Source organism: Bubalus kerabau, chromosome 21 (assembly GCF_029407905.1).
Source record: "Bubalus kerabau isolate K-KA32 ecotype Philippines breed swamp buffalo chromosome 21, PCC_UOA_SB_1v2, whole genome shotgun sequence".
NCBI classification, from domain to species: Eukaryota; Metazoa; Chordata; class Mammalia; order Artiodactyla; family Bovidae; genus Bubalus; species Bubalus kerabau.
This window is the reverse complement of record NC_073644.1, coordinates 48,415,802-48,440,664: the sequence shown is the minus strand read 5'-3', so window position 1 is coordinate 48,440,664 and position 24,863 is coordinate 48,415,802. Positions and strand designations below refer to the sequence as shown.

The window sequence follows — 24,863 nt, the reverse complement described above, 5'->3', positions numbered from 1 at the left end:
TGCACAATCTATGACAGGCTCTTAAAGCAGTAGATAAAGGGGCACAATTATAGCTGGCATTTAATCTCTACTGCTTTCCATAACCTGAACCGTGCCCCACCAATCCCTGCCTGGGGGCCCCACCCATTACCTGGGAATCTGTGGTCTGTGGGAGCCCCGTTTATTTCACAGGGCATGGTAGCCAATGCTTGCTAACCACTGACACGTGATTGAAGGACAGAGGGAAAAGACCTGTGGGTCTGAAGACAAAGCAAATCCTCAAAGGATGGACTCAAAGCTTGCACCAGGCTGGGGTAGGGGTGGGGAGTGCAGCCAGCCAGGGCCTGGTCCAAGCCCCCATCATGCCTTTGGACTATTGCCATTTTGCTTCCACTCTTGTTCCCTTACAGAATATGCTCCATGCGGCAGCCAGAAGAAACATTTGAAAACAAATTAGATCATGCTGCTTCTCTGCTCTGGATCTTTCAATCACTTTCCAAAGTACTGGGAACGAGATCCTAACCCACGTTTATGCCTCTCAGGTTTATGAGAACCAGCTTCCCACTATCTTTCCTGCCTAACTTCCCACCTCCTCTCCTTCTGTGCTCCGCTCCTTAACCACACAGCATTCTCCATCCTGCCTACACCAGCCAGGCACACTCCTGCCTCAGGGCCTTTGTATAGGCTGTTCCCAGATACGTGACTCACTCCTTGTTTTCTCAAGGTCTTTACAAGGTGGGCTTCCCTGATCACTGCATCTAGGGCAGCATTCCCTGCCATTCTCTCCCTAACTCACACCACCTTTTTCCATAGTATTATTACTACCTAACAGCCTTCCAGGCTCCTCCGTCCATGGGATTTTCCAGGCAAGAGTACTGGAGTGGGGTGCCATTGCCTTCTCCACCTAATAGTGTACTATCATCATATTTGTCTATTGTCTCTCTCTGTCACAAGAGGGAAGGGAACTTTGTCTTGTTTGTGTCACTAGAGGGGCCCTTTCATTCTAGTGCTAAGGGAAATGTCCAGAGAGGTAAAAGGACTCGTCCACAGCGTGTTTCTGAGGGACCCAAGAGAAGAGCTCAAGCCATCCAGTCTCCAACCTGTGCATCTCTTATTAAGGCCTGCTGATTTTGATCTGAATATTTCAGCATTTAACGTTTTCCAGAGCATTTCCCACAAACATCATTTTGCCCTATACGCAGAAACCTGCTGCCAGATTCTCAGTGTCAGCTTACAGAAGCGTAAAGCGAACTTGAGAGATGAAGGGATTTTCTGAAAGTCACACGGAGCTAGGGCTGGAACCCAGCGCCCACAGCGTCCGCCGGCCAGGGCTTCAGAGCTGCAGAACTCGCCTTTCAAAGAAGGAGGCCTGGCATTGTCATTGTCCCCGTGTTCCCCAACCCCGCACCGCGGTAACCCGCCGCCCCCTTGCTAGTCGACAGGTGCATTTCTGAGCACTTCCATTCACATCTGGCTTCTGAGAAATCCAGCCCCCTCCCCCAGGATCCGCACTCTGCAGTAGAAGCAGCCCGGGCCGGGGGGTGGGGAGAGAAGAGGGCAGAGGGGTTGGGGAGGGGGGCTGACGGGTGGGGAGGGGGAGGGCCATTTCTGATGCTAAATTGGCCCGCGGAGCGGAGGAGGGTGCAGCTGGGTTCATTAGCTGCCTTCAGTCTCGCGCATTGAAAGCTGGAAGGAATGTGTGGTGATTAATAAGCACTCGGGCTCCCAAGGGAGCAGTCCTGTGGGTGAGAGGAGGCAGTGAGGTCCTGTTAAGGTGCAGCAGATCTGGCTCCCTCTGAAATTAATCCAGCCCGCGGGACAAGCACCGTTTCTGCCCGAGTTGTAAAAGGACAACGCCATTTTAAAAATCATCCCCATCGAAAAGTCCTAAAATGGCAGGATGTCCCCGTCACCCTGTCTCTGTGTCGCTTTGACTCCGATTTGAGACGGGCGCTGTCAGCGCCGGTGGTGGACGGTCACGTGCAAGGTCCGAGGGGAGGTGTCCTGCAGTATAAAATAACGCTGGCATTCTGCAGGCTCCGTGTGAAACCCAGAAGGTAAAATATCTTAGTAATGATCTTTTATAAGCATTGGATGTTGAAGTAATATTTTGGATATATTGAGTTAAAAATATTAAGGTTAATTTTGGCTGTTTCTTTTTAACAATTTTCATGGGACTACTAGAAAATTTTAAAACGACATACGTGGCTTGCATTCATTCAGCCGTCCCCGGAACTGGCTCATGCCAGCTCGGGAGAATCAACTGTGAGCCTTTCCTCCCAAGTCTGTGTTTAGTGAGGTCCGGTTAGTGTCTTGAAATTAGTATGGGTGGGATTTTTAACACTGCAATTGGCAAGTGCTAGAAATTAGGATTTTTTAAGAGCTGGTTTATCAACACACCACTCCTCACATTATATTTCCCTGTTAGTTCTATTCTGGGTGTTTGGTTTAAGATTTCCATTCTGGGTTTGCAGGTTGCGTGTGGGAGTTCTGTGTGCTTTCCTCTGTCTCTTTTCCCTAGTGCCTATATTCTTGTTTTTATTTATTTATTCATTCATCCACAATCGTTGAATAAGCACTGTGCATAAGGTACTGTTTTAGACCATAGAGATTTATGATGAATAAGTCACAGCCCTGCTCCAGGGAGCACTCAGGATCTAGTGGGAATGAGAACAGAAGTTGGGGCAAACTGCTGTGGCGGTGCTGCTGCTGTTGAGTTGCTAAGTTCTGTCCAACTCTTTTCTGACCCCGTGGACCGTAGCCCATCAGGCTCCTCTGTCCATAGGATTTCAGCAGTGGTGAAGGTGAGGTCAAATGAACAGGACAACCTGCAGAGCATGGGCAAGGGTGAGACACAGGGGCAGGCAAGGCTTCAGAGAGGAAGGGTTATTTGAGCAGGGTCTTCAAGGATGAATAGGAGTTTGTCAGGAGAGAATCTGGGAAAGATCATTCCACCTTGGGATCACCACAGCATGGGAGACAGGACAGAGGAGTGATGTTAGATAAGACTGGAAGAGAATTTTGGAACACAAAGAAGAAGCCTTTGTGAAACATGCAAAAAAACCTCAGATAGATTTTCTCTTTTCCTTCCTTCTTCCCTTCCCCAATGTCTCTTTCTAATAATGGAAAATTGGAATGTAGAGCATTTATCCTTTCAAGCCCCTTCTCCCAGGGGTCAGGGATTCCATGAAGGAGATAAGGCTTTTCATGCCAAACCCTGGGCGGAGTGATGAGGAGATCAGACTGGACCCCTCATAGGGCAGTGGATTCAGAGACTCTGTGTGCAGAGTTTGGGGTGCTCCATGTCATTATTTGGAGTGTTCCTAAGGAGGTGGATGCCTTTGGAACCAAAGGATGTGTCACTGAGATGAAGAGTGAACATGAAATAAGCTCGCTGCCTATTGGTGCCCGTGGTAGAGTGATGTTACAGCAAAGGGTGCTAAAGAGTGTGGCCAGAGGCTTGATGTTTGTAGTAGGAAAATCATCCCCTCATTTTGACCTCAATTTTCTCATCTCTAAAATGTTTAAGTCATATTCAATTCTGTGTTTCAACACTTATCATAGTTGTTGATTATTTTGTCTCTTCTTCGTGAGTTTTAAGAATATTTTCTATTTCCCATAAATAAACCCTAGTTTATTTTTTATTGATGCATAAGTAGTAGTGCATAAGGAAAAAAAGCTTTCTCCTCTCTGGTCCAATATCGTTTCCTTCCTCGCTTGTCAGGGGTTGTCTCAGTCTATTCTTAGATCAGGGGCTATTTAGATGCTAGAGGCAGAGATTCGGCTACCTAGACCAGGTGCCCAGCGTGAGCCCTTCTTTTCATCATCTCTCTGTGACTGAGGGTTCGTGAAACTTCAGAAACCAGTGGGCCAAGAGCAAAGGTTTTCTGAACTGGACGGGGTGGTGCATGTTCTGTCTGACCATTTCTTTTTTGCATCTGTAGCTCACTCATCACCACTCTGCCCACTTCCATCAGAAGGTACCCCTTCATGACGGATTTGTCTCGCTTTTTTCTCCCTGCTCTAGAGCCATCATGGATCCTTGGGGAGTCAGAGGACAGAGTTCCACTGGATGAGGGAGGCTCCGTTCTTCCAGCATGGCTCTCCTCTCGCCACCTGTCAGATGGCTCCCAAGAGCCCTCCTTCTCCTCATCCTGATGGCATGATCACTTGCCCCAGCCCCCAGCTCCAGAAACACCTCCTGTTTCCTCTCTGACTCAATCCCTTCAAGTTCTCTTTGTGAAATCTCCCTAGTCTCGAGCCTGTACCCCCCCCCCCCCCCTTCGCTGATCACCTATAGACATTTGATGTGGGTCCTTGCCTGCTCCTTCAGGTCTGCATCTTGTCCTCCAAAGCACACATAGGTCTGGGAGTATGGGGACCCTGTAGAGAGAGGGGCAGGAGGAGATGCCTGCCGGCTGGCAAATAAACCCCAGGACAAGTTTCCAGCTCATTGGCACCTTACCTGCTTTGTCTGTAAGATGGGAATAATATTCCCTGTCCTCCTTCACAAAGAATTTTTTGGAGGATCAAAGTGGACAGTAGAAAACAGGATTTGGAGGGCTTAATAAGTGACCAGGAAGTAGGTGGAACTGAGGTGCCCCTTCCAGGCCTTGATCTCTGAACCCTCAGTGATGGATCGATTACATGTCATGACAGTAGTTCTGGTGATGTTTCCCTAAAGCTATTTCTCTGATAAACACACAAACAGGAAAACTTGGCCATCGGTCTGTCTGGAACCGAGCATGAGTAGTTAAAATAGAAGGGAAGACTCAGGGTGGTGGCAGTTACAGAAGCTGTTTTCAAACATGTCAGGGGCTGTCTGGTGGTAGATGCTGGCTTAATGGAGTTGGAAGGTGGGAGGAGTCTGTAGACACCCAGAAGCGGGCAGACATCTCAGGGAGGAAGAAGTTTCTAAGTAGAGCTGTCCCATGGGTCCTGGGCTGTGGGTGCCAGAGGACCCCTCAGAAATGCTTGTGAAGGGGTTGCTTATTCCCCAGACAGATGTGAAAATGAGGGCAGCTTCTCTGGAGTACAAGAGCAGCTCAGACCATGGTTCTCTTTGTGCTACTCAGACCTTAGACTGGATAACTGTCCCGGAGGCTAAGGCAGGATGCAGAGGCCCACACTGACTGCTTTGGTGCTGAGCCCTTCTCCGCCACTCTGTTAGTGGAACTGAGTCTAAGAGAAGATGTACCACCTGCCCCAGGTGTACGGCAGAGCCAGAGTTCAAACTTGGTCTCTGTGACTCAGAGCAGGTGCTGGTGTGGCTTCTGGCCACCACCAGGAAAGTGAATGTGAAAGTTGCTCCATCGTGTCCAACTCTTTGCAACCCCATAGCCTATTCAGTCCGTGGAATTCTCTAGGCCAGATTACTGGAATGGGTAGCCTTTCCCTTCTCCAGGGGATCTTCCTAACCCAGGTCTCCCACATTGCAGGCGGATTCTTTACCAGCTGAGCCATGAGTGGCGTGCTAATTCTCTCTTCTCCTTCAGTCCTTGGCTCTCCTTCCTCTTGTGAAGCCTACCTCTTACAAGTGCTGCTTCTCAGCTCCCTCTCTTAGCTCCTTGCTGCCCGGGGCTCTGCGCTATGGCCTCTCTACTTAGCTTGGATCCTGAGCTGGCTCATCCCAGGGTGTCTCTCCTGAGAACCCTGGACCCCTTGCTCCCCTGTCAGCCCATGCCTGTCCTTCAGCCCTGCAGCCCTGTCTTGCGGTGCGGGGCTCTTTGGGGATGTTGGCACACTCATGGCCCGTGCCTATCAGGTGGCTGATCCTCTGGGTCCCTAGCCCTCCTGCCCTCTGTTCTCAGCTCCCTTCCTTATTCCCAGAGTGCCCATTCAAACAGTCGCTGTTCTTTTCATTGCCCCCATACCCAGCTCTACCCTCCCTGCCCAGGGCAGAAGGATGACCCTTCATGAACACTTTATCCCCTCCTGGCTCTGCTGCTCTGGCTCATGTCGTCTGGTTTCCTTCATGACTGAACGCCTCCCTGTTGCCAGCAGACATCTTCCAGGTCTGATCTCATGGCTCTGCCTAAAGATTGAGGTATTGTGACCTCTTCATACTCCACCACAATCTATTCCCCAGCATCAATATCCCAACATGCTGTCTTACACATCACACACTCTGGTTTCGGGACACACCTCAGGGCTCCACAAACTCACCATCTCTTTTCACAGTTCCATACTTCTGTACATGCTCCTCCCTCCATCAGCCCTCCACGTAGTCCACATGCTCTCTCTCTGGCACCGTTTCCTTTTGCTACAAAGATTTTCCTGGTTCCCCCCAAGCAAAATTAGCTGCTCCTTTTTACATTTCCTACAGGCTTCAGTTTATACCTCCAGGACTTTGCACTGTGTTTCCCCCACTAATCCATAAGCACCTTGAGGGCAGGGGTGGGTCTTTCTTGTCCTTGTAGCTCTGGTGCCTGTGGCAGGCCTGGTGCCGAGTTAGTGCCTGGCCCATGCCTAGTAAATGAATGGGTAAGTCACTTGCTTCCACGCTGCTGACGTGGAAGCGGCAGGCATGGCAATGACATATACTGAGCAGCAGCAAACCCACAACCATGAAAGCTGGTTTCCCCCCTTTCTTTTTGAAGGAGACATAATTTTAAAACATTTGAAAATAACCATAACTGAGAAAACCATTTATGGAGGGGGAAGTAATTTCCCTACTGTGTAAAGATCCCTGTCAATGTGAACACCAGAATGTGGCTTAGATCATCACTACCATGCCAACCCATTGATAAGAAAAAGGAAACTCCCATGAATATGTTTATCCCTTGCATAAAGTTGTATATTTTTTCAAAAATCTCCGTATGTGTGATCTCACTTGATCTTCATAACCTCCATGAGGTTGATTGCAAAAATGGCTCTGATTTTCCATCTCTCTCTGGACATGTGCCCTCTATAAAGAGCCTTTGCAGCTCTTCCTACAGCGGCAGAATCCACTTCCTTATCCCAGGGATCTGTGTTGGCCTCGAGACTTGCTTTGGCCAGTAGGACTTTTGGAAGTGACATCATGCTAAATATGAGTTTAGGCCACCAAATGCCTTGCAGCTTCTTCTCGCTCTGTTGGACTCCTGTGACTATCATAGGATAAGTGTAGGCTGGTCTTCTAGAGATTAAGAGGTTGCATGAAGCAGAACTGAGCCACCTGATTCATCCTAGTGAAGACCCCTGCCACAAGAACAAGCCCACCAAAGCCAACTCTCCACATGCTAGCAGGCCCATGAGCAGGGCCTTCCTAGACCCAAGGCAATCTTCAGTTTGTGAGCTAAACTGTTCTTTTATGCCTGTAAGTTTGGGGTAGTTTATTATGTAGCACTAGCTAGTTGATAACACTCCCTGTGAGAGAAGTAGGGCAGGAATGGCAGTTATAGGTGGGAAGGCTTGATGATCCAAAACTCCAGTTCCTAATTCAGTGCTGTTTCCACAATGGTTTTCAATAATTGGTTGATCACAGAGTCCTTCCTTCAAGTAAAATTGTATGGAGTCCCAATATGGAAAACTAGTCAATAGAACACTCTTTCTAGTGAAGCTGGTCCAGGGCCCTAAATATACTGTTTATTTACATTGTGGCCCAGTGTAATATATATAAGGTACTTAGACTTGGCTTTGAGACAGTTGGTGGCATTCAGGGCAAGCAGAATATGCAATTTATGGTTGGCAATAACCTCAATCTAGTGGGAGGAAAACAGATCAAGCCTGAAATGGTGATGAACAGTATTAAAATAGTGACACGTACATGTTGAGCTTAGTGGTAGAAGTTCTGGATCCTCAGAGTGCAGCAGCTGTGATAGTGGTTGGCTGAGGGTGTTTCATGGAAAAGGTGGATTGAAAAGCAGGATGAGATGTTAATGAGTGAAGGAGAGAAAGAGCCTTTTTAGGGTGGAAAACGATATAGCTCCAGGGAGGGAAGGAGCCTTATTTTCTGTGGGACAGATCAGGAGGTTTGGTTCACAGAGTTAAAGGGGCTGCTGGGCCTTGGAAGGGAGTGAGTTAACCCTGGAAGTGGCACAGTGTCAAAGAAGTCCTTTAAGACCCATGTCCATGAAACCCTCAAAGACTAGTTTATCTTATATCTGAACTTCATGTCCTGCAATAAGTGTTTCATGACTTTTCTCCTACTCTCGAGTGCATGTTCCTGAAGGGCAGAGCCGGCTTCCTCTTTTCTTGCTATCATCCTTACAGTTGACTATCTACTGGGAGAGTTGATACTTGTACACTGAGCACCTGATGAACTTCACTGCGTCAGGTCCCTATAACTCACAGCATTGGGATCACAATTCCTCTCCTGGACTCCTGCTTAAGGAAGTCCTGAAGATTATTCTAATCACAACAGTCGGCCTAGCTCTGTGGTTGGGGAAATGTGATGCTAACAGAGAGGGAGAATTGGATTTCATAGCTTTTAAGTCTCTGACTTCTGGATTGTATGGAATGGGGGAAAGGACCTATTAGCCATTAATACTATGGAGACTATTGTGGGAGATACGCTAGTTTTAAACAAGTTCACCAGTTCTTCGGCAATCCTTCCATCAAAAGTAGCTCTTGTTTGCAAATATTTTCTTCCAGTCTATAGGTTGTCTTTTTGTTTTATTTATGGTTTCCTTTGCTATGCAAAAGGCTTTAAGTTTGATTAAGTCTCAGTTGTTTATTTTTGCTTTTATTCTATTGCTTTGGGAAACTGACCTAAGAAAATGGTATGATTTATGTCAGAGAATGTTTTGCCAACATTCTCTTCTAGGAATTTTATGGTGTCATGCCTTACATTTAAGTCTTTGGTCATTAAGCATTATTTACAATAGCCAAGACGTGGAAGCAACCTAAATGTCCGTTGACAGATGGGTGGGTAAAGGAGACATAGTATATGTAAATATGCATATACATATACGTGTGTGTGTGTGTATACATACACACATACATGTACCATGTCTATATATGAATATTACTCAGCCATAAAAAGGAATGAATAAGGCCATTTGTAGCAACATGAATGAGTCCAGAGAATATTATACAAAGTGAAAAAAGTCAAAAAGAGAAAGACAAACACCATATAATACCATTCATATGTGGAATCTAAACTGTGATACAGATGAATTTATTTATGAAACAAGAACAGACTCAACAGACTCAACAAACAACCAGACTTGTGGTTGCCAAGGGGAGGGGAGGTGGAGGAGGGCTGGATTGGGAGTGTGAGATTAGCAGAGGCAAACCATTGTATAGAGAGTGAATACACAACAAGGTCCTACTGTTTAGCACAGGGAACTGTATTCAGTAGCCTGTAATACACCACAATAGGAAAGAAAACAAAGTGATTCAGGTATATATACACATGTATGTACACCAGAAATTAACACAACATTGCAAACAAACTATATTTCAATAAAAAATGAATTTTAAAAATGGTGATGCCTTATGGGCTGGCCTTTGTGACTTGCTTCTTATACATAGAAAGTGACAAGTGATACTGACTTTTGAAGCCAGCTCAGAAAAGGCAGTAGAGCTTCTGCCCAGCTCTCTGTAGCTTTGGACTTGCATGTTTGGAGCCCTGAGCCACCATGTGTTATCACCCCTATTTTTTATTTTCTGTATTTTAATGCTTTGCTAACACCAAAGGGACTGTCCCTCCAAAATTAGCTAATTCCTAGAGAGAGCAAGGACCTCACCTGGGAGCACATCCTTCTTATGCAAACTAGTTGATACAAATAGAGTCCACGTCCCCAGTCACCTCCTATATTGGACTTTCACATTCTGGGCCATTATTCATCTGCTCTGATCATCTCAGGGCCAGATACCAGACAACTAGGGATAGCTCACATGCCCATGAGCCTGACGAGATTATTTAAACTAGCCAGTCTTAAGCCTGCTTCCTCTGCTCCACCATTTCCTCCCATAGAAATGCAATAAAGGTTCTCACCTACATTCCACCCTACCCCACCCCCTAACTGACCCTGGTGCTTCCCCGTGTGGCTCTCTGTGGTGTAGTATGCCTCTTTCTCTTGGGATCTGTGAATTTACTAAACTGTCTTTTCAGTGAAAAGTGTCTCCTGATCCCACTATACCTCAATAACTATAAAACCTAGATTTTAAAAGACCATGCAATAAGTCTGGGTATACTGAAGCCACCATACCAGAGGGACCACATGTAGAGATGACACAGAGGAGGAAGGAGCTGCTCAAGGAGCCCCAGGTGATGTTGGAGCCTTTTTTAACCCCAGTGCTGGATATGTGTGGGATCCTGTGAGAAGACCCCTGCTCCAGCCATCTTCTGATTGCAACCTCATAGAAGACATCTAGCAAGAACTGCCACTGAATCCCTAGAACTGTGAGAGATAATTCTAATGAGTGACTTACTACTTTGTATCACTAAGTTTGGATAGTTTGTTACAGAGTCAAAGGTATCTGAAACAGGAGGGATGACCAAAGTCATGGTTCTGTTGATTTCATTTCTGTTCCCTCTGGCTGTCGAATCACTGTTCATACTTTTTAGAATCATTTAATTCCTGAAGTTTGAAATGCCTCTAATTCTAGCAAGGTTCTGTAGACTGACCCTACCCGCCACCCCAGGGCAGTTAGTAATAGCCCTCTTGTATCGCTTGGTGCAATGCCTTAAAGAAAACATCTAAAATTATTTAGAAATATTTGTAGGGGCACCAGGATGAAATTCAGAGCTCAGCATGGCCAATCAGAAAAAAAGAAGAGGGGAGAAAATAAAAACGAGACAAACCAGGCTTTCAAAGAAAATTGAGGATCTGGAGAGCCTTCAAGTCTTTTGATTTATATTTAAACATTTCTCAAGATTGAAGTCTTGATTAGCCTAGTCCTCTTAAGTTCTGCCCCAGCCCTGATTTATGGGAAGGCCAAGCCGAAGCAAAATGAAAGCAAAATGAGATATTCTTTAAAATTACCTTGGAGCACTTGAAGGAGGGCACAAGTGCTAACGTGGAGATTAAAAAGGAAGTGATCAGATGGGCTTCTGAAACCCTTGATCTGCAGATGTCTGGAGTGTAGGGAGGGGGGCTTATGAGTGATGGGCTACAATCACTGCAGGTGAGACCCTTGCAGGATGCTTTGTTTGGTTTGGCTCCCCGTAGACTGAGCTCTCTCCATCAAAGAGTGGCTCTGAGAGCCCAGGCTGGCATTATGATTTGGTGACCCTTCCTTCATTAGCTGGAAGGGAGAAACTTCTAGCACAGAGAGAATGACAGATGTGCGAAGGGAGGAGATGGATTGGCTGTGGAATGTTAACAGTAGAAATCAAACCCACAGCAGCTCAGAGGCTGAATCACCTTTAGACCCAGGCAAGAGGAGGCTTTGATCCAGGCTCCCTACTCTACCCCTCTCCCAGCCACCTTCCACCTGGGCAAGAAACCTAGGGACCACAAAGACATGCTCACAGTAGCTGACTGTCTAGACTTCACCCTGGGTATCTAGGATCTGTAATTTCCTGACTAAATGGTTCCAAGCCCACTGCCAGGGGCTGCATGGGCTTCCTCTTTGGTTCATTCTTCTGAAAACAGACCAGGTGCTGTGTGTACCCCAAGACTTGAGGGTTGGACTGGTGGTGGCTATTTATAGGAGGAGGAGCTGGGACACATGGTCTGGCAAGTTCACATGCACGTGCACAAGGACCTTAAAATGTGGACAAAGCCCAGGGTGGAAAGAAGAAAGTGGTGTTGGCTAGACCCTGGACCCTATACCTTCCCAGGCTCTGGTACAGAAAACTGAGTATTCTAAATTCAAACTTGGTTTTCCAGGTTGATATAAAGATATATTTGGATGGAGGAGGAGGGGATACATTTAATTTGCACTTGTTATCTTGATTTATCACTCTTGCCTATGTAGCCATCTGGCATACATGGGCCTTCGTATGCACTCTTGCCCCAGCCTGCAAATGTTAGGAGAGGTCATGAGCAAAGGGCAGAGACAGAGCATGACTTTGGTCTGTTGCGTTGACCCCAGTGAGCTCGGCCTTTGACTAGCCTTCTTCCTTGAGGGTAGGATGGTATTTGTGTGATAGTATTGCTTTCAACTTTAATCTCTCTCACATGTCTTCTCAGCTCAAGAGTCAGCCATGGCTCCTCTCCTTTATGGGAAGAGCCCTGAAGATCTGTGGAACATTCTGGATTTAGTCTGCTGTCTTAAACCTACCTTCTACAACTATCCTTTTTGCCTCCATGGACCTTCTGTGTGCTAGTAAAAACTTAACTACTTCTCCCTACTCTCCTCTACCACACACACACACACACACAGGTGAGCAGGTTCCTTGCTCTCAGTTTACTCACAACACCTTCTTTCTCAAATACCATTCCTCTTGTTCTTCATCCATTCAAATCCTACCCATTTTTAAAGATCTTGTTCAAGTTGAACTTCTTAAACTTTGTTTATCCATTAATTCCTTCATTTAATGACTCATCAGTAAGACCCTGGCATTTCTACATGCTCTTCAAAGTTTCTTAGTTATAGATTTTGTATCTGAAGCTGCATAGCATATTTCTCATGAGTGGGAACTCTCTGTTGGGTCACTTTCACATTCCACTCATTGGTCAGCAGAGGATAATGATAAAGAGTTGATATGTGGCAAAGATCTATTGATTAAGTAATAAGCAGATTGATGGAGCAATCAGTTGGTTAGCCACAAACCTCCCTCCCACATAAAGGAATTTGCAAAGAGCTTGGATAGTCTGGCTTCCATTCTCTCCTTGCCATTTTTTTTTTTTTTTATCATTCTACTAGCTTATTTCTATTCCATTATGTATCTATCATAGATAGATCTATCCACTATGTATCTATCATGCTGGGATTTATTTCAACCTTTTGAACATATTGATATTTTGACTTGAAGTCTTAATGAGAATGATTCTTTATTACAAATTTGAGTTTTTATTTGCAATTTATAACAAATTACTCTCATAGACAAGCATATGTTGAAATAAATAGGCTCAGTAATTTATTATTTCTTATTATTTCCACATGACTTTGGTTTATATTTCTAACAGAATCCCTATTTCTATCTTTTTTTTTCTTTTAGGAAATATCTTATATAAAAACAGTTGTTCTTGAAAGGGTGACCCCTGGACCAGTACCATCATTATCACCTAGATCTTCTATTTGAGCAAGCCCTTCAGGTGATTTTTATGTATGCTAAAGTTTGAGAACCACTTTATTAGTTGACCCCTTCATGGATTACTTCCTTGTCATGGTGAAGGGACTTGCATAACTCAATGAAGCTCGGGCCATGCCTGGTAGGGCCACCCAAGATGGATGGGTCATAGTGGAGAGTTCTGATAAAATGTGGTCCAGTGGAGGAGGGAATGGCTATCCAATATTCTTCCCATGAGAACCCCATGAGCCGTATAAAAAGGCAAAAAGATATCACACTGAAAAATGAGCCCCCCCCCACTCCCAGGTCAGAAGGTGTTCAGTATGCCACAGAAGAAGGGTGGAGGAAAATTACTAATAGCTCCAGAAAGAATGAAGTGGAAACAACACTCAGTTGTGGATATATCTGGTGATGAAAGTAAAATCCAATGCTGTAAAGAACACTTTTGCATAGGAACCTGGAATGTTAGGTCCATAAATCAAGGTAAATTGGACTTGGTCAAGCAGGAGATGGCAAGAGTAAACATCAACATCTTAGGAATCAATGGACTAAAGGTGAATTTAATTCAGATGATCATTATATATACTACTGTGGACAAGAATCCCTTAGAAGAAATGGATACCACTCTAATGGCAGAAAGCAAAGAGGAACTAAATAGCCTCTTGACAAGGGGGAAAGAAGAAAGTGAAAAAGCTGGCTTAAAACTCAATATTAAAAAACTAAAGTCATGGCATCTGGTCCCATCACATCATGGCAAATAGAGGGGTAAAAGTTGGAAGCAATGACATATTTCCTCTTTGTGGGCTCTAAAATTGCTGCAGATGGTGACTGCAGCCATGAAATTAGAAGACAATTGCTTCTTGGAAGGAAAGCTATGGCAAATCTAGGCCGTGTATTGAAAAGCAAAAACATCACTTTGCTGACCAAGGTCTGTAGAGTCAAAGCTATGGTTTTTCCAGTAGTCATGTACAGATGTGAGAGTTGGACCATAAAGAAGGCAGAATGATAAAGAATTGATGCATTCAAAATGTGGTGCTGGAGAAGACTCTTGAGAATCCCTTGAACAGCAAGGAGATCAAACCAGTTGATCTTAAAGGAAATCAATCCTGAATACTCATTGGAAGGACTGATGCTAAAGCTGAAGCTCCAATATTTTGGCCACTTGATGTGAACAGCCAACTCATTGGAAAAAAACCCTGATGCTGGGAAGGATTGAAGGCAGAAAGAAAAGAGGGTGACAAAGGATGAGATGGCTGAATGGCATCACCAATTCAGTGAGCGTGAAGTTGGCAAACTCTGGGAGATGGTGAGGGATAGGGAGGCCTGACGTGCTGCAGTCCATGGGATCGCAAAGAGTTGGACACAACTTGGCGACTAGTTGAAAAAAAGCACTGAGCTGGCAGTGGAGACTCTGAATTTTGGCTCTGCCTCTTTTATTAAAAGCCTGTGTGACTCACTCTAAGTCTTAATTTCCTCATGCCAGCTTTTCTGTCTGTCTTAGTGTCTTTGGGGATAAAGATGGACTATTCTCATTTTAGTTTTTTGTACTGGCAACATGGTGAAAATAACAATGATATTTACTTCACAGGATTTTTAAAGATCAAATAGTTCATTGCATGCACACTCTTGCAGGATTCTTTCTAAAATCCCTAGAATTATCAAGGGAGCCCAGATTCTCAATATTCTACACTGGATTGCACAATCAAGGAACCTTGGTTTCTACCATATGTAGGTGTTACAGCCCACTGGGGAGTGCACACTCACTTGGCTGTATTGTGTATTTGAGGTGTTGGAATAAATGGTACATGTGATGGATAATAAGCTTAAAAGAGGAAGCAGCTTCTGAAAGTTGGCATGGTCACACAGAATGCTGCATATAAAATATGGGTTTTGAGTTGGGTCTTAAAGATAAGCTGTGGAGAGACAGATAATGGAGAAGGGCACTTTTGATTAGTCTGGTGCATGAATGCCAGGATTAAATATGCAAACTAAAATGGGGGGTGGAGATGGGGTCATCTACCAGTGATTGGGTCGATGTTGAGGGATGTTGTGGAAAAAAGTTTGAAAAAGATGTTGAGGCCAAGTATTGAGGGTCTTGATGATGGGAAAGGAATCTGGAAACTCTGAGTGAGAAAACTGGCAGAATAGGTCACTGGTCATATTTTAGATTTTTCTAGGATCAGTGGGATATTTGGTTGGTGATATATTGGGGACATCTTATCACATACTTTCAGGGAAGAAGACAGAGTCTGAGGACTGAACCCTTGAAGCTTGTCGTGGGAACTGCCTTGGCTAGCTCCATGGAATTGGCCTAAATACACATGTTAATTAATTCCCAATAGTTTTAAAGACTAGCCTAACCACAGTTTCAGACACCCCAGAGGAAAGGGAGCAGGTTCTCAATCTTGGCTACATATTGGAATCACATGGGGGCTTTAAAAAAATCCATATCCAGACCGTATACCAGGGGAATTCCCTGATAGCCTATTGGTTTTGTTTCTGGGTTTTCATTGCTTTGGTCTGGTTGGGGAACTGAGATCCCGCAAGCCATGTGGCACAGCCAAAAAAAAGCACATGGATTCTACCTCAGAGATTTTGAGTTAACTTGTCCAGCTTGGGCCCATGCACTGTTATGTTTTAAAAGCTCCCCAAGTGGTTCTATTACAGATAGTATTCAACCACCCCAACAATTTGTGATATATTCTGCTCAACAAGGAAGTGTTTCTGTTGTTTCAGACATCAGTTGTCTCTGAGTTTTGGTGGCTCTTCAAATAATGGAGCAGATTGCCATGGTCTTGGCAGGCTGAGGAGTGTGGCAGACATGAGTGATCTTGGCTGGCATATTAAAAAATATGGACCCAGGAAAGAAAACAGAAGGTGCAGTGGAGCAGTGGAGAGGACTCTGAGTATAGGCATCTGACGACCTCCACATAATGCCCAACAAGGAGTCAGAAGCTACAGATCAGAACTGTAATTGTAAAAGTGTTGTCTAATTTCTCAGACTTTATATCTCTCACATGTTTACTTGTTTGTCCTCCTCTCTGTAGTCCCATAGAAACTGCCAGTAAATCTTTGGAATTGAAAATGGATGGCATGCCTGTTTTTAGGACTTGTAAGGAAAAATGGGAGACTTTGTGACATAACATCTTGAAGGAAGGAACCCCCAGCCCAGGCCTGGATATTGACAACTGTTAAAAAAGAACAGGGCTGCCAGGAAGAAAGCCAGTTGGGAGCAGAAGTCCTTTGTGGCTTCCTTGTGTTTAAAAGTGCAGCATACCCAATTCTCAGCACACAGAATTTATGAAGTAAATGACTGTCAAGTTGATATGTGTTCTAGTCCTGGCTTCTGTTCCTTCTGGATTGTGTATCCTTGAGTATGTTTTTCGTTCATAGGGCTCTGCTTCCTCCTCTGTAAAGAGGGGGTAGATCATATCCTAACACCCAGTCTTCAGGGCAAATGAACTAATGAACTTCAAGGAGTCTACGGTTGGAGCTTAAGGTGCTGTGTCTTTAATGACACCATTTCCCCAAGTCTCAAGTTTTAGCTTAAAATGTCATATACAATGTGCCTTCATTCATTCATCAAAATTTTATTGAGCACCTACTGTATGCATGGCCCTACTGTAGCACTTAGGACTCAGCAAAGAACAACAACAATAAAAAGACCCTGGTCTCCTGTTGTTTCTACTCTAGTGGAGAGACGCACGACAAACTCCTTAATTTATCTGTGTTTATTTAATATAGAAACAAGGAAACATTATTATCTGAGGTCACACAGTGCTCTAGGAGACCCAGGCCCCTGGTCTTCCATGGAATACACCAAAGGTTTCAGGAGAGTCTCCTGAGGATCGAGTGAAATGACGCAGTCACACTGTTTGCAGACTTCAACACCATGTAAATATGGCTACTTTTTTAAAAGTGTTTACTTACTTATTTGGATGTGCCGGGTCTTAGCTGCAGCAGGCAAACTCTTTGGTCTGGCATGTGGGATCTAGTTAACTAACCAGGGAATGAACTCAGAAGGGTGATTACTTTTTACAATAATTTTATTATTCCAAGTTACTAATGTACTGTGTGCTAGAAAACAGCAGATTCAGTGTTTGAAAGGTATGAATTCTCTAAACTGCTCTCTTAATCTCCTGTGACTCTCAGACCCCAGTATTTGGGGACATGCAGGCATGAATGGGGCTTCCTTGATGGCTCAATTAAAAAATCTGCCTGCCAGTACAGGAGATGCAGGTTTGATTCCTGGGTCAGGAAGATCTGGAAAAGGACATGGCAACCACTCCAGTATTCTTGGGCAGAAGAGCCTGGCATGCAGACTATAGTCCGTGGGGTCACAAAAGAATCAGATATGACTTGGCAAGTAAGCACCTACAACAGGGCATGGGTGGTCTGAGAGTAGGAAGTGGTCCAGGCGATCTGGTTTGAGAGATGAGAGGAAGAACCTCTGCCATGGTGCTTTAAGGTCCACTATTTAGGTTAGGGGTTAACTACATATTCCAAGAAAAACTTCATTTCAAGGTGAGGGTGAAGTGAGAGTCTGGGGAGATTGCAGATGGGTTTTCAAGAACATGTAAGATGTTATGGAATTTTCGAGCCAAAAGGCAGCCCAGAGTGGTTAAGTGACAAGTTCAAGATCATACAGCCAACAGAGGTGTTGCTGGGACAAGAACAGAGTGCCGAGCTCTATGTAGACTTCCTCGCTATTAAGAGGTGCTAACCACATACCAGCCTAGATCAGTCGCTCACCAGCTGGTTCCCCTCAATGGCACACACTTGCTATACGTTGAAAAGTATTTTGTTCCTGCATATCTGGAACAAATTGATAGAGTGCCAATTCTTTCTTCATTCTTGACACCACTATAATTTAGCACAGAAAAAAAGATGAGAAAGAATCCAATAGTGTTGCAGTTTTAAAGGCCAATGCATGGCTTTTAGTCCAACTCTTTTGATTAAGAGGAGAGGTGGGTGGGCTTCAAACTGAAGCCTGAGGAAGGCACATGAAGCTCAAGGTCACACAGCTGGCCAGCTGGTGGCTGGGATGGGAACCCAGGGTTCCTGACTGCCTCTCCAGGGCTCTTTCTCCCACTGTCACTGAGAGCGGATAAGTGCGTTGGAGCAGTACTCTTGGCAGACATTATTTAATGAGCCAAATTATTTTACCATAATGGCATGAGCATTTCACAGTAAATCAGGTCTATTGTCATTACCGCATACCTAATTACCCACATTTAGCCAGCCAAGGTAAACTTTCCTCTTGAAATCCCTATTTCATAAAATATTGATTTCCCAGATATATTGTGATGTGGCTAACACTGGCCAGGGATGAGATATGAAGTCTAGAATAAATATACTTTGAATTGCTTTTTAGAGCATTTGATTCCTAAATCTTGAATTTGAGTTTGTAAGGAAGAAGCTCAAAGTGGATTCTGAAGGGATAGGGAAGTATAGAATTAGTATATTAATCATTGAGACTAGAGCAGAGGTTGGTTCAAGGCTTAGAGGTGATGTTTATTTCAAACTGAGAGGCATTTGAGAGCATTTGCTGGCTACTGGCAAGGAACAAGTGGAGAGGGAGGTATACACACAGGAGAAGAGAAGGGTGGATCATTGGGAGTAGGGCCCTTGAGCACTGGGGGGTGAACTGGAGAGGGACAGGAGAAGGGTACCACATTTTCTCAGACTGGAGGTAAGAGTGTGTGAAGATAGAAGACTGAAAATGTGTGTTGAGAGACAGTCGGGATGGGGACAGGGGGTCATGAGGGATGCATTTGAAGCCTGATGCCCTCCTGACTAATGAAATGTTGGAAGTGCATTTAGGTTAGAATAAGTGCCTAAGTTTTATGGGAACTGGGGGAGGTGAACATTTCTTCCCACTCCCATCAACCTAATTAAAATCCTACTCAAACTCCTGGAAGTGCCCCAGACCACGCCAACTTATGATAATTCTTCACTGCATCTGGCATTTACCACCATTTCTATAACATTTAGAATATGACCATGCCCAGCCCTTTATTACTCTCCTCTCATCCAAGACCTCCGCTTCACGTGTCTCTGTACCAGTCAGGGTGGGTTAGGCCATGATGCAGTGACAGCCCCCAAGTCTCTGGGGATTAAAACAACCAGGCTTATTTCTTCCTCATGTTAAATGTCTGATGTGGTCTATGTGGGGTGAGGGGGTGGGCTCTGCTTAACATTGTTCTTCAGAGACTCAGGGTGCTAAAGGAGCTGACTTCTTGAAGTAGCTGGTCCTCATGCCAAAGATGAGAGAGTTTTTGAGATCTTGCCTCAGCAGCTAGATGTTCTGGCTTGGAAGTGACATGACACTTTTGCTCACAACTCAGTGGCTGGAGCTCTACCCTCCACAGTGAGCAGGAAGTATAATCCTACACCTTGATGGGACAGGACCATGAATATTTAACCAGCAGTTCTAACAGCCACCCTATTCCTCCAGCCACATAGCATGCTCTCTGAAGGCAAAGCCATGCTGGGCTCCTGCCGTGTTGGGCAGCCACAGCACCAGGCACGAGACAGTGGTATGCCAGCTGCACCCACAGAACTCACCACCCACACAGTCCCACAGCCACAGGCCACAAAAAGCAGGAGACAGACAAATTAGGAATGGGTGGGGCATGGCCCTGTTGGGAGTGCGGATGCAAGGGAAGGAACTTGGGGATGTGAGGAACAAGCAGTAAGAGAAAAGAGGCTGCCCTTCGGTACCAATTCTGCCTTTGTGAGAGGTCTCGTCACCACTGCCTTTCAGGAGCAGGAGCCGGGCATTGCCTGAGGGTCTGACTGAGGGGATGAGGACAGCTGCTTAACTGCAGTAATTGAGCGTCAAGATACTGGAAGGACCAGTCTGGGGCAAGCCCTGTGATTTTGAGGGGCAGGTTTTGAGAAAGCATAGCTGCCCTTCTGCACGTCCTCACTGTTCTCTCCTAAAGACCCTGGTGTGTGTTTGTTATTCATGAATTATTTGTGCTTGCCTAGTTTATTTATTTATTTTTTTATTATTAACATTTTTTTTTTTAAACAGATCTCCTCTTGAAGTAACTGGCCACTTTGACTTTGAACCCAGCAACTCTCCAATGAAATGGCTGGCAAAGGCGGAGGCCCAGAAGGTGGGCAGCTTGCTCAGGGTAGGGCAGCGAAAGCCCAGGGGTCCCGCCTCCCCGCATGCCCTGTGTCTGCACAATTGCCCAGCAAAACCCAAGACAGCTCAGGTTTTTTAAAAGTAGAGTGGAAATAAGCTCAAGTTTCTGGATGTAAGGGACACTCTGACCCCTGCCCAAGTTTTCAGGCATCCTAGGTTTTGAATAAAACAGAGAAGCTGCCCTCTACTCAAGGACAACCCTTCAAAACCAGCAGAGAGATCTGGGCGCTCCAGCCAGCTTGCTCTCTGTCAGTCAGGGTCCCTTTAAGATGCAAGAACTTGGAGGTAGGGAGGTCAAATGCAGGCCAGTGGAAGTTTCCACACTCCGTGTGTCCCAGCCAGCTTCTCTGTCTATCTCTGCTGGGAAGGGTGGGCCCTGTTCCCACAGGCCTGAGATTTATGACTTCAGTCTGGGAGGGGGCGTTGGTCTTTACTTCTTGGCGTGAACAATGGTAAACAGAGTTATGAAGAAAGTTTGGAACTGGTATCCTTCAGCCTGTGTCAGGCTAATTCTCTGGTTCTTTCTCTCCTTGTGAGTTGTGTGCACACACACATGGTGTGCACATATGCCAGCTGTAAAGTGAGATAGAGCAATAGTGTAGTTGGCCTCTAGATCTTGTCAAATATGCACCCCAAGCTAATCACCAGACTTCCATCGACCACTAAAGGCTGCAACTTTAGTGTCACTTGAAAATGCCTTGGAAGTACACACACACACACACATTCTGAAAACCTTTCACCTTGCTCCTTTGCCCTCTCCAGCACCTCTCATAAGCCTGACCTGTGCAAAGCTGGAGGTATTCTCAGCCTGCCTAGTCCTGCAGTTATCTGATGATGGAGATACAATTTCCTGTCCCTGAGATTTTTCCTTTAATACACTGAAATATTATGATGCAAAAGCTACAAGTATTGAAGGTTCATGTGGGGATTAAACAAGAGTAAGAAGTCAGTACCTGACTGGCTAGAGCCTTAATTGTTGGGGCAGGGACAGTCACGGGAAGGACCTCTGGCCAAGTCAGGGAGGCAGTGATGTGGACCTGTGTTGTGTGTGCGAGAAAGATGACAGCAGAGAGAAGGCTGCCATCAGATTTCTATTTAGACAGGTTTTATATAGTCTCAGGTTTTACAAGATTTGGTCAAGGTTCTGAGCTTACAAGAGCACTATCCCACTCTTATCCATTATAGGTAGTAGATCATAGTGGTGAAGACACAGGCTCTGAAAGCAGACTCTCTGAATTGCAGTCCTGGCCCTGCCACTTCTACCTGTGTGGCTTAGGCAAATGTCTTCATTCTCTAAGCCTCAGTTTCCTTGCCTATGAAACGAGCATGATGAGAAAATTGTCATTATAGAACTGAGACAGCTGAATGCCTAGCACAGGGCTGGCAATCTGAAGTTACTATTAGTTCCTGATTTTCAACCTGAACTGATATTGGAGTTATTCCACATTCTCATTTCCTCACCTGAAAGCATACATAAACCACCTAGAGTTCTTCCTTCTGAGACAGAAATGACCCCTGTCTCCTTTGTTTCCTTAAGGAAGCAGTGTGCAAGCACCACTACTCTGCCCCTGAAGCAAGAGGCACATCCCCCTGCACTGACCTCCCCACCTGCACCCAGCGTCTGTAGAGTAAGAGGGCAGAGCGGCCGTGACCCGCACGAGAAGGCAGGAGGTCAGCAGACTCGCCTGCATCTTTCTGTGGGGGGATGGCTGCTCTCCGTGGAGAAGCAGGTCAGGGTACACTGGTCCAGCCCTGGAGAGGAGCCAGGCTGGTGTGTGGTGTGGAGGAAAGCATCTTGGACGTGGTTTTTAAAGGCCTGAAGTGGCTCTGTGTCCTACCTCTGACCAACTGCGGAGGCAGGGCCTGGCTGTCTCAGGGCCTCAGGGCCCCCTCATGTGACAGACGGAGGTCCACCATCACACCAGGCCGATCTCCCTGCAGACTTCATGCTTGTCCCTTACCACCCTCCTTGCACATGCTCTAAATGGGCACATGATGTGAGCCCAAGCATACAAGATCACAGAGGCACATGGTACACACACACACACACACACACACACACACACACCTACACTCCTCTTCAGCGTCTGACTCATACTCAGGTTAAGTTTCACCTCCTGCCTTCCTGGGCTCCCGCCACACCCACACCCTGACCACTTGCTGGTCTGTATCTCAGTGACAGCCCTGCATAAAGTCCCTTAAGTTTCCTTGTCCTGTCTGGGTTGTGTGAAGTCCTGTGCTGTTTTTACATCTCCAGATGCATAGTTAATTCAAGGTCCTCTCCCCAGATCTGCCATAGTGGGCAGAAGTAAATTTCTGTGGGGCTAATAACACTTAAACCTCTGGCCCTCCATCAGCACAGTGTGTTCACATGGTCATACATTTTCATAAAGTTGTAATCCGTTAATACCACTGTTTCTTTCCCCTCTGATTTGCCCGTCATACGGTACTATCCTCATTTTGGAGGCATCAGAGTGGCCCCTTTGGACACTAGCTAAGGGACAGCTGAATTGGGGGTGTGTTGGTTTGGGTTTACTGGGACATATTTACATGGTGTTTAGTCGATTTTCTTGTAAATCACATGTTGCTAGCTGTCACCGTCGGGAGAAGGCTTCTAGGAACACCCTGCTGGTCTGTGCAGCAGACTCTGTGTGGGGCCACAAAGGGGCACCTGAGTGAGTGTGCCCTCGGGTGCCGGGTCCTAGAAATGCACGCGGAATGGGCCAGTGTGATTCGTGCAAAGCCCGAAGCTGGTGGGTGGGGGTCCTCCAGTCGTCAGGTCTTGGAGCAGAGGATTCTCTTCCCATCACCGCCTCCTCAGAATGAAAGCTCTCTTTTGTCAGGATTATATTCAATCATGCAAAGTAATACAATCATAAATGCACTACTCATTTTGTTTCTTTTTGATGGGAATTACTGACATGGAATTTATCAGACTCCTCGTGTTTAAATGCCTTGCTGATTTGACAGGAAATACTGACATTGACGGAGATAACATAAAACTCATTATGCGCCACTACAATGAGGACATCGATGACAATCTGGTTACTAAGTTTCATAAATTCACAGAATATTTTAGATTTGTTGCTAAAAAAGAGAAGTTGAAATGCCCTGAAATCTCGTAGCTCATGTATGAAAGACACTTGACAGCGGTTTTCCCAAAGTTGATAACCATTCTGGAGATTCACAGGGCATTACCAGTGACAAATTGTGAGACGGAAAGAAACCTTTTTAAACTGTGAATAATAAAATGCAAAATCGGATCAACTCGTTAGAGGAGAGATTGAATTACCTTTGTATTCCTCTATAAAAATGAGATGGAAAAATGATGCTCATTTAAAGAGACGATCAAAGAGTTTGTCGCTAAAAAAAATGTAGCAAGAAACGTATTACAGATGAGGGTCGGCTCTTTTAGATTCTGTGATGCCTGTAGAATTTGTCAGCTTTTACAAGTTTTTAATTTGTTGTGATAGCCCTTCTCCTTATAAATATAATTTCACTTTCAAGCAGAATTTGTATTTGGAATTTTGAATTCTTTTTCCTCAAGCTGTTCCCCAAATTGTAAACCCTGCTGGCCCCACCTCGCTGGGTCTGTCCTGCGTACCCCTAGGCCCTGGCTAGGAGCTGCCTCTGGCAGCTGTTCCCAGGCCGGTGGCTGCCAGCAGGGGGTCTGGACGTGAGACAGAGTCTGGGTGGCTCTGACCAGGGCACCCACTGTGAGCCAGCGGGGAACCCGAGCCTGGCTGACATCACACATCCTTGGAGACCACCTAACTCTAGTTCTAAAAGGGGCAAAAGTGGTGTCATGCCGTCTGTGAGGGCCCAAACCTTTCCACCGACAGTCTCGTCAGGGCCTGCCTGGGCCCTGCCAGCCCCCCCTGCGTTTCCTTTTAATAAAATTTAATGTTTTCATTTTCAAAGACCTAGAAAATCCAAACACTTTTTAAAAGCCCCAAGGAACTATAAAAATTAATAGCACAGGGATAATTTCTTTTTCAGTGGCGACTCAATTAAACCTGCCAAAGTCAGACAGTGTGATTTAAACGCACCACTTGCAGAGGGACCCGCGCGGAGCAGGCAAACATGGAATGAAACAATAATATTTACCAATTACTCTTCTGGATGTTTCCCACCCGGCCCCTTCCCTCCGGGGAGAATTTTTTCCTTCCCTCCCTCCTCTCGAGGGCCCAGAGGTCAGCATCCCTAATTGTTTTCTCCTTGAATGGTCACATTGCTATCAACAAGTGACTGAACTTCTTCCCTGCTCAGAGTAATGGAAAAATACCACCCGGGCTGGCTGCCCAGGGCAACAGGCCACGTGGACTCCATCTCGCAAGTGGGCCTGAGTTCAGCGCTGAAAATGAAAGAACGGCTCCCCGCTCATCTCCATCAGGCGCTCCAGCCAGACCAGACATCTCACATTCCACACTTAGTCCTGCCCCAGGGCACTTGCTCCGACAGTTCCCTTGCCAGGAATGCCCTCTCCTGTTCATGAACACTTTACCCCTGAGAACTTCCATCTTATGTTTTCTTTGAGGCCCTGATCAAGTTCTTTTAAGAAAGTTTTCCTGAGAAAATCCATATCTGTAGATTTTCCCCTTAATCTCACTGCCTTCAGTT

At 45.6% G+C, this 24,863-nt stretch overlaps 1 long non-coding RNA gene across 1 annotated transcript; it reads left to right on the top strand.

Moving 5' to 3' along the window:
• Positions 1–1,881: 1,881 nt before the first annotated feature.
• On the top strand, positions 1,882–23,748 carry LOC129636121 (uncharacterized). Its single transcript, XR_008706658.1, has 5 exons — positions 1,882–2,036; positions 13,016–13,112; positions 16,832–16,981; positions 20,127–20,211; positions 21,781–23,748. It is a non-coding gene; the product is annotated as an uncharacterized LOC129636121 (long non-coding RNA).
• The last annotated feature ends 1,115 nt before the right edge of the window (positions 23,749–24,863 follow it).